Raw genomic sequence first — 10553 nt, 5'->3', positions numbered from 1 at the left:
TGATTTGGAATTAGGCGCGGTTGTTTTTGCATTAAAGACTTGGAGGCACTACTTATATGGGGTCAAAAGTATTATATATACCGACCACAAAAGTCTTCAACACATATTTAATCAGAAACAACTGAATATGAGGCAGCGTAGGTGGATTGAATTATTGAATGATTACGACTTTGAGATTCGTTACCACCCGGGGAAGGCAAATGTGGTAGCCGATGCCTTGAGCAGGAAGGACAGAGAACCCATTCGAGTAAAATCAATGAATATAATGATTCATAATAACCTTACTACTCAAATAAAGGAGGCGCAACAAGGATTTTTAAAAAAGGGAAATTTAAAGGATGAAATACCCAAAGGATCGGAGAAACATCTTAATATTCGGGAAGACGGAACCCGGTATAGGGCTGAAAGGATTTGGGTACCAAAATTTGGAGATATGAGAGAAATGGTACTTAGAGAAGCTCATAAAAGCAGATACTCAATACATCCTGGAACGGGGAAGATGTACAAGGATCTCAAGAAACATTTTTGGTGGCCGGGTATGAAAGCCGATGTTGCTAAATACGTAGGAGAATGTTTGACGTGTTCTAAGGTCAAAGCTGAGCATCAGAAACCATCAGGTCTACTTTAACAACCCGAAATCCCGGAATGGAAATGGGAAAACATTACCATGGATTTCATCACTAAATTGCCAAGGACTGCAAGTGGTTTTGATACTATTTGGGTAATAGTTGATCGTCTCACCAAATCAGCACACTTCCTGCCAATAAGAGAAGATGACAAGATGGAGAAGTTAGCACGACTGTATTTGAAGGAAGTCGTCTCCAGACATGGAATACCAATCTCTATTATCTTTGATAGGGATGGCAGATTTATTTCAAGATTCTGGCAGACATTACAGCAAGCATTAGGAACTCGTCTAGACATGAGTACTGCCTATCATCCACAAACTGATGGGCAGAGCGAAAGGACGATACAAACGCTTGAAGACATGCTACGAGCATGTGTTATTGATTTCAGAAACAGTTGTGATCGACATCTACCGTTAGCAGAATTTTCCTACAACAACAGCTACCACTCAAGCATTGAGATGGTTCCGTTTGAAGCACTTTATGGTAGAAAGTGCAGGTCTCCGATTTGTTGGAGTGAAGTGGGGGATAGACAGATTACGGGTCCGGAGATTATACAAGAAACTACCGAGAAGATCATCCAAATTCAACAACGGTTGAAAACCGCCCAAAGTTGACAAACGAGCTACGCTGACATTAAAATAAAAGATATAGAATTTGAAATTGGAGAGATGGTCATGCTTAAAGTTGCACCTTGGAAAGGCGTTGTACGATTTAGTAAACGAGGGAAATTAAATCCAAGGTATATTGGACCATTCAAGATTATTGATCGTGTCGGACCAGTAGCTTACCGACTTGAGTTACCTCAACAACTCGCGGCTGTACATAACACTTTCCACGTCTCGAATTTGAAGAAATGTTTTGCTAAATAAGATCTCACTATTCCGTTAGATGAAATCCAAATCAACGAAAAACTTCAATTCATCGAAGAACCCGTCGAAATAATGGATCGTGAGGTTAAAAGACTTAAGCAAAACAAGATACCAATTGTTAAGGTTCGATGGAATACTCGTAGAGGACCCGAGTTTACCTGGGAGCGTGAAGATCAGATGAAGAAGAAATACCCGCATCTATTTCCAGATGATTCGTCAACACCTTCAACAGCTTAAAATTTCGGGACGAAATTTATTTAACGGGTAGGTACTGTAGTGACCCGAACTTTTCTATGTTTATATATATTAATTGAGATTGATATTTACATGATTAAATGTTTCCAACATGTTAAGCAATCAAACTTGTTAAGACTTGATTAATTGAAATATGTTTCATATAGACAATTGACCACCCAAGTTGACCGGTGATTCACGAACGTTAAAACTTGTAAAAACTATATGATGACATATGTATGGATATATATATAGTTAACATGATACTACGATAAGTAAACATATCATTAAGTATATTAACAATGAACTACATATGTAAAAACAAGACTACTAACTTAATGATTTCAAAACGAGACATATATGTAACGATTATCGTTGTAACGACATTTAACTGTATATATATCATACTAAGATATATTATATATCATAATATCATGATAATATAATAATTTAAAATCTCATTTGATATTATAAACATTGGGTTAACAACATTTAACAAGATCGTTAACCTAAAGGTTTCAAAACAACACTTACATGTAACGACTAACGATGACGTAACGACTCAGTTAAAATGTATATACATGTAGTGTTTTAATATGTATTCATACACTTTTGAAAGACTTCAAGACACTTATCAAAATACTTCTACTTAACAAAAATGCTTACAATTACATCCTCGTTCAGTTTCATCAACAATTCTACTCGTATGCACCCGTATTCGTACTCGTACAATACACAGCTTTTAGATGTATGTACTATTGGTATATACACTCCAATGATCAGCTCTTAGCAGCCCATGTGAGTCACCTAACACATGTGGGAACCATCATTTGGCAACTAGCATAAAATATCTCATAAAATTACAATAATATGAGTAATCATTCATGACTTATTTACATGAAAACAAAATTACATATCCTTTATATCTAATCCATACACCAATGACCAAAAACACCTACAAACACTTTCATTCTTCAATTTTATTCATCTAATTGATCTCTCTCAAGTTCTATGTTCAAGTTCTAAGTATTCTTCATATATTCTACAAGTTCTAGTTACATAAAATCAAGAATACTTTCAAGTTTGCTAGCTCACTTCCAATCTTGTAAAGTGATCATCCAACCTCAAGAAATCTTTGTTTCTTACAGTAGGTTATCATTCTAATACAAGGTAATAATCATATTCAAACTTTGGTTCAATTTCTATAACTATAACAATCTTATTTCAAGTGATGATCTTACTTGAACTTGTTTTCGTGTCATGATTCTGCTTCAAGAACTTCGAGCCATCCAAGGATCCGTTGAAGCTAGATCCATTTTTTTCTTTTCCAGTAGGTTTATCCAAGGAACTTAAGGTAGTAATGATGTTCATAACATCATTCGATTCATATATATAAAGCTATCTTTTTCGAAGGTTTAAACTTGTAATCACTAGAACATAGTTTAGTTAATTCTAAACTTGTTCGCAAACAAAAGTTAATCCTTCTAACTTGACTTTTAAAATCAACTAAACACATTTTCTATATCTATATGATATGCTAACTTAATGATTTAAAACCTGGAAACACGACAAACACTGTAAAACCGGATTTACGCCGTCGTAGTAACACCGCGGGCTGTTTTGGGTTAGTTAATTAAAAACTATGATAAACTTTGATTTAAAAGTTGTTATTCTGAGAAAATGATTTTTATTATGAACATGAAACTATATCCAAAAATTATGGTTAAACTCAAAGTGGAAGTATGTTTTCTAAAATGGTCATCTAGACGTCGTTCTTTCGACTGAAATGACTACCTTTACAAAAATGACTTGTAACTTATTTTTCCGACTATAAACCTATAATTTTTCTGTTTAGATTCTAAAATAGAGTTCAATATGAAACCATAGCAATTTGATTCACTCAAAACGGATTTAAAATGAAGAAGTTATGGGTAAAACAAGATTGGATAATTTTTCTCATTTTAGCTACGTGAAAATTGGTAACAAATCTATTCCAACCATAACTTAATCAACTTGTATTGTATATTATGTAATCTTGAGATACCATAGACACGTATACAATGTTTCGACCTATCATGTCGACACATCTATATATATTTCGGAACAACCATAGACACTCTATATGTGAATGTTGGAGTTAGCTATACAGGGTTGAGGTTGATTCCAAAATATATATAGTTTGAGTTGTGATCAATACTGAGATACGTATACACTGGGTCGTGGATTGATTCAAGATAATATTTATCGATTTATTTCTGTACATCTAACTGTGGACAACTAGTTGTAGGTTACTAACGAGGACAGCTGACTTAATAAACTTAAAACATCAAAATATATTAAAAGTGTTGTAAATATATTTTGAACATACTTTGATATATATGTATATATTGTTATAGGTTCGTGAATCAACCAGTGGCCAAGTCTTACTTCCCGACGAAGTAAAAAATCTGTGAAAGTGAGTTATAGTCCCACTTTTAAAATCTAATATTTTTGGGATGAGAATACATGCAGGTTTTATAAATGATTTACAAAATAGACACAAGTACGTGAAACTACATTCTGTTGAATTATCGAAATCGAATATGCCCCTTTTTATTAAGTCTGGTAATCTAAGAATTAGGGAACAGACACCCTAATTGACGCGAATCCTAAAGATAGATCTATTGGGCCTAACAAACCCCATCCAAAGTACCGGATGCTTTAGTACTTCGAAATTTATATCATATCCGAAGGGTGTCCCGGAATGATGGGGATATTCTTATATATGCATCTTGTTAATGTCGGTTACCAGGTGTTCACCATATGAATGATTTTTATCTCTATGTATGGGATGTGTATTGAAATATGAAATCTTGTGGTCTATTGTTACGATTTGATATATATAGGTTAAACCTATAACTCACCAACATTTTTGTTGACGTTTTAAGCATGTTTATTCTCAGGTGATTATTAAGAGCTTCCGCTGTCGCATACTTAAATAAGGACGAGATTTGGAGTCCATGCTTGTATGATATTGTGTAAAAACTGCATTCAAGAAACTTATTTTGTTGTAACATATTTGTATTGTAAACCATTATGTAATGGTCGTGTGTAAACAGGATATTTAGATTATCATTATTTGATAATCTACGTAAAGCTTTTTAAACCTTTATTGATGAAATAAAGGTTATGGTTTGTTTTAAAATGAATGCAGTCTTTGAAAAACGTCTCATATAGAGGTCAAAACCTCGCAACGAAATCAATTAATATGGAACATTTTTAATCAACAAGAACGGGACATTTCAAACGTAACAATTTCTCCTTGAAGTCTTACGGCTTTAGATGCCGGAAAGAATTGTTTAAGAAAATTTTCAACTAAAACGTCCCATGTATCAATCGCCCCTTCAGTTAACGATTCCAACCAATCTTTGGCTTCTCCCTTTAAAGTCCAGGGAAATAACATGAGATATATCTGTTCATCCTCAACTTCTCGGATTTTAAATAGTGTGCATATCCTATTAAAGGTACGTAGATGTTCATTTGGATCTTCCTTCGGCGCACCACTAAATTGGCATTGATTAGTCACCATGTGTAGAATTTGTCCTTTGATTTCATAATCTGGCACATTAATGTCTGGATGAGTAATTGCGTGACCTTGGCCAGTGCGTTTAGCTCTCATTCGGTCTTCCATACTTAAAGGTTCCAGATTCTCCATAATTGAATTTGTTGAATCGGAATCACTAGAGGATTCTGATTTAATGGTTCGTTCCTCAACAATCTCTGTTTGAATGATTGGTGGTTCCGGAGGAAAGTTTAGTGGTTCAGGATCTACGAATCGTTCCTGAATATTCTCTGGATTCTCAATTGTGAGGTCGGGTTCAAAAAATGGATTATCGGAAATTTGAACTGGAGTACTTGGTCGACTGGATGACGATTCTAAAGAAAAATCAACGGCAGTAATATTTGCTAAATGTCTTGATCTAGTTACAGGTGGTGAACGTCTTGCTCGGTGCATTCACTGAATATCCTATTAGTTTTTAAAAGGAAAAAAAAAATTATAATAAGTTATCCAATCAATAGACTTTTCTGATTTTGCCCACGTTTCGAATAGCCAAAAGATGCAGCAGAGGGGCAGGATTCGTTTGGTCTCAATATAATTGAGGACTGTTTGGCTCCAATAACCCGGTCCACGTACAAATCCAACTATTACTACGAACCAGAAAATTTTGATGTCTATCAATTTAACCACTTAAAATAAATTTTCGTAATTTTAAGAAATTTAGATAAGAAGTAGAATAAAAATCTATGTCCTAAAACTAGAATAGCGAGAAATAAGAAAGAAAAAGAGTTCGTCGGAAAAAGGTCGAAAAAGAAAAATGGTTGAAAAATAAAAGGTGACGGAAAAATAAAAGAAACTTATGAAACTTAAAAACAATTGACTAACCTAACCTTATTACTACAACTAACTTAAAATTATAATCGCAAATTGAGATTACTAATTGGAATGATAATTGATACATAGGAAAAAGTCGTCTAAAAATATTAAAGCTTACAAGAAAAACTATATCCCAAATGGAAATCACTTAAAAAGAAACTAAAACTTAAAAAGGCGTCGCAAAATTCTAAAGCACCTAAATCTTAGTCTAAAGAAAAAGCACTTAAGGAATTGTACGGCAAAGCCTAAAAATCTTGAAGTAAAAATAACTGTGGCAAAAAACTAAGTTTAAAACTAAATATGAGCGAAAAATACAAATATTACGCTAAAACGATTAAAAAGGGATAAAATATAAAAATAAACTAAAAGTTGTAAAAATACAATTTTTATAAAAATATTATTTTTATATTATTTATTTATTAAAACTACTAATTTTACAATTTAATTAAACTAATTTAACTAAATAAAACAAATTAAATAAAAAGAAACTTTAAAATAAAACTAATTATAATAATAATAGGTAATTAGGGTTTATAATAATAATAATTAATAAATACCCCGTAATAAATGCTAAATTAGGGTTCTGTCGCGTGTGTCAGAGTGTCTCCGCGAGTCGCGGTATTCCAAGCAGCAAACCCCGCGAGTCGCGGGGTTCCAAAATTCAACTCTGGTACAGTTTTAAATTTGACTTTTTTTTTTGTTTTATATTTTTCTGTTTTAAAATCTAAATATTTATATAATAAAAACTTATATTTAAAAACTAAAATAAAAATAGAACTACTTTATAATTTTATAAAAAAAAATCGTAAAACTAGATTTATATATATATTTTATTTTTATTTTTTTTCGGTTTTTTTTATGTTTTAAATAAAAACAAAATACTTAGATAAAACTTATATAAAAATAAAGAAACTTTATAAAACTTAAATATTTAACAAAATCTTAAAAATACTTATATTTTTGTTTTTCTTTTTATATTTTCGAATAATTAAAAACGTATTTTTATAAAAACGAATTTTAATAAAAGTAAACTAAAAATCTTTTTTTTTATATTAGCGTTGCGCTTCCGGCTTTTAAGCGATTCCCCGGCAGCGGCGCCAAAAATAACTTGATAGTTATGCGAGGTGTACGAAATAGCTATTATATTTTAGCAGGAAATACTATTAAATACGATACAATTTTACACAAGATATTTATTTATTTAGAGAATGGATATACTTAAACCTTGCTACAACACTTATAGGCAGTGTACCTAATCGTACAGTAGTGTAGTTTTTAGTAAGTCCGGTTCGTTCCACAGGGAAAATCTTAAAACAAAGCTTAACGCTATATTAGTTTACTTTTATAAAAATACAAATATATATATAAGTAATATTATTATTATAAAGGGGGGTTTTTACCGTTTAATGACCGGTTTGTCGATTTTAAAACTTTAGTCGCAGTTAAAACCAAATGTAAAATAATAAATAAATACAAGACTTAATTTAAAGCGTAAAGTAAATAACGATAATGAAATTGCGAATAATGAAAGTGCGATAAAATAAACTTGCCATAATTAAAAAGTACGATAATTAAAAGTGCAATTAAATACAATAACAATAAAAATGCGATAATTAGAAGTGCAATTAAATATAAAATAAAGGAAATTAAATATGAAATAAAAGAATTATGCTTATTTAAACTTCCGTAATCATGATGTTTGACGTGTTGATTTTTAGTTTATTCCCATGGGTTAATTGTCCTTTGTCCTGGATTATTTAATATGTCCGTCTGGTTTTTGTCCATAACAGTCCATCAGTCATAAATATAAAGTGCGAGTATCCTCGTTAAATTATCCTTATACCCGAAGTTAAATATTCCAACTAATTGGGGACTTAAACTATAACAAGATTTTAATACTTTGTTTAATAATTACACCAGGATGTCGACTGAGTGTAACCCAAGGTTTTAATATTTTGTTATCAATTATACCAAGTGTCCTTATACATAATTTCACCCCTGTTTTAATTATTCTAGTGGCTATTAATCCATTCCCGTGTCCGGTTAAATGAACGATTATTCGTACATATAAATACCCCGCCTATCGTGTCCGATCGAGTGTATATGGTAATTTATAGGGACGCCCAATTGTAAATTTTTATATTAACATTAACAAACTATCATTTAGTTAAACAAATATAAAGCCCATTAATAGCCCATAGTCTAATTTCCACATGTGTCGTTCTTTTGTCCAAACCCCAATTATGGTACAAAGCCCAATTACCCAATTTTAGTAATTAGCCCAACATCATGATTACTTCGTTTTAAATAAGCATAATAATAACTTAGCTACGAGACATTAAATTAAAAAGGTTGAACATAACTTACAATGATTAAAAATAGCGTAGCGTTACACGGACAGAATTTCGACTTACACCCTTACAACATTTGCTAACATACCCTTATTATTAGGATTTAAAATTAAAATTAAAATTAAAATATAAATTATATATATATTTTTACGTATATATTGAGAGAGAGATAGATATTGGATGATGAAAAATGATCAGAATTCGGTTGGCTTTATAGGGAATTGAGTTCAGGGATACTCCGCGACTCGCGGCATTTTTTGCCTTCAAACTCCGCGAGTCGCGGAGTTTGAAAATACAGCTCACTCCAAATTGGATCTTAGTCTGCCGACGGTTTTAAATATTAATATAATATATATATAATTTTTAAGAATTATTTATATATTATATTATATTCATGTGCATAGTTGACTTGTAATTTTTAGTCCGTTGCGTCGAGCGTTGAGAGTTGACTCTGGTCCCGGTTCCGGATTTTCGAACGTCCTTACGTACAATTTAATATCTTGTACTTTACGTTTTGAATCTTGTACTCTTGTAATTTCGAGACGTTTCTTATCAATAATTGGAACTTCTTTGATTGTATTTTGTACTTTTGAGCTTTGTGGTCGTTTGCGTCTTCAATTCGTCGAATCTGTCTTTTGTCTTCACCTTTTATTATTTAAACGAATATCACTTTTAAATAGAACAATTGCAACTAAAAGCTTGTCTTTCTTGAGGAATAATGCTATGAAATATATGTTCGTTTTTAGCATTATCAATTACCGAATGATGATCCTAATTCTCACCGTGATAAATTCATATCTCTTTCGAACTCCTACAAACAGCCAGGGATAGGACAAGATATAGTCCGGCTATACTTGTTCCCCTATTCACTCACTCATCATGCTCAAACTTGGTTCGAAGAACTGGAAAAAGATTCCATCACATTATGGACGGAGATGGCTACTAAATTCCTAACCAAATATTTCCCTCCTTCTAAACAAACCAAACTGAAGAATGACATCATTAACTTCAAATAAAGTTATGATGAATCTCTTTACACTGCATGGGAGTGATTCAAAACTCTGCTGAAGAAATGCCCTAATCACCATCTAGAATGGTCAGCCCAAATCTGTACCTTCTACAATGGTCTTACGGTAAATCATAGGACGACAATCGATGCAGCAGCTCAAGGGAATCTGATAAACCAAACCGCAGACGAAGCATGGGAATTGCTCGAGAACATGACAATGCATCATCATGACTGGAACAGTGGTGAAACAACTTCATCATATGCCCCATCTCTGCACTTAACAATCAAACGGAGGATATCAAATCCCTCACGGATATGATGGAATCCCTTGCTAAACAACTCGGAGAACTGAAGACGCAGCCGCAGCAGGTTAACCAAGCTCAGGCTTGTGTTAATTGTACCAACCCGCAACCTACTGAAGAATATCAAGTTGAGTACGAAAACCCTGACAGTTCAGTCTATTACGTCCAATACCCAGCTCGTCCACTAAATTCCGGATTCAATCAACCACCTAGGGTTACTCAATTTCAGCGAAGCAATCAACCTTTTCGCTATCGCTATCCACCTTATCCAGCCCAACAATCTCAATTGACCTAAGATCAACCACTTCCACTCACTGGTCCCCCAGTTGAGGAAAATTCCCCTACCACCCAGATTACAAAAGCAACTAACCCCACTCTCGGAGCTGATGATCAGCTAACTCAGTTCATTCAAGGGAAACAACAGTTAAATTAGAGAACTACAACCAGACAAGATCAGACGGAGATACTAATGAGAAATCAATTGGCTCTGCTCAAAAGTTTGGAAACGCAGCTCGAACAGTTATCACAACGCCTTGAAACCCGATCGCAAGGAAGATTGCTAAGTAATATTATCCAAAATCCCCACATAGAAGAAGCAAAGCAAATGGACGCCGTAATCCCAGAGGAAGAACCACGGAGAAGGTCAACTAGGCTCAAGAACAAATCGAGATATCTATAGATTAAGCCTCGACTCCGAGAAGGAGTAGACAATTATTGTGAAAGCTTTGAGATCGGTTCCCTATAC

At 33.2% G+C, this 10553-nt stretch overlaps 1 non-coding gene across 1 annotated transcript; it reads right to left on the bottom strand.

The window, feature by feature from the left end:
• Window positions 1-9480: 9480 nt before the first annotated feature.
• LOC139869890 (small nucleolar RNA R71) lies at window positions 9481-9587 on the bottom strand. The gene has a single exon (XR_011766469.1). It is a non-coding gene; the product is annotated as a small nucleolar RNA R71 (small nucleolar RNA).
• Between the last annotated feature and the right edge of the window lie 966 nt (window positions 9588-10553).

Source organism: Rutidosis leptorrhynchoides, chromosome 9, assembly GCF_046630445.1.
Source record: "Rutidosis leptorrhynchoides isolate AG116_Rl617_1_P2 chromosome 9, CSIRO_AGI_Rlap_v1, whole genome shotgun sequence".
In the NCBI taxonomy this organism is placed as follows: domain Eukaryota; kingdom Viridiplantae; phylum Streptophyta; class Magnoliopsida; order Asterales; family Asteraceae; genus Rutidosis; species Rutidosis leptorrhynchoides.
Note: the sequence above shows the minus strand (reverse complement) of the source record. Positions and strands in the feature narration are given on the sequence as shown.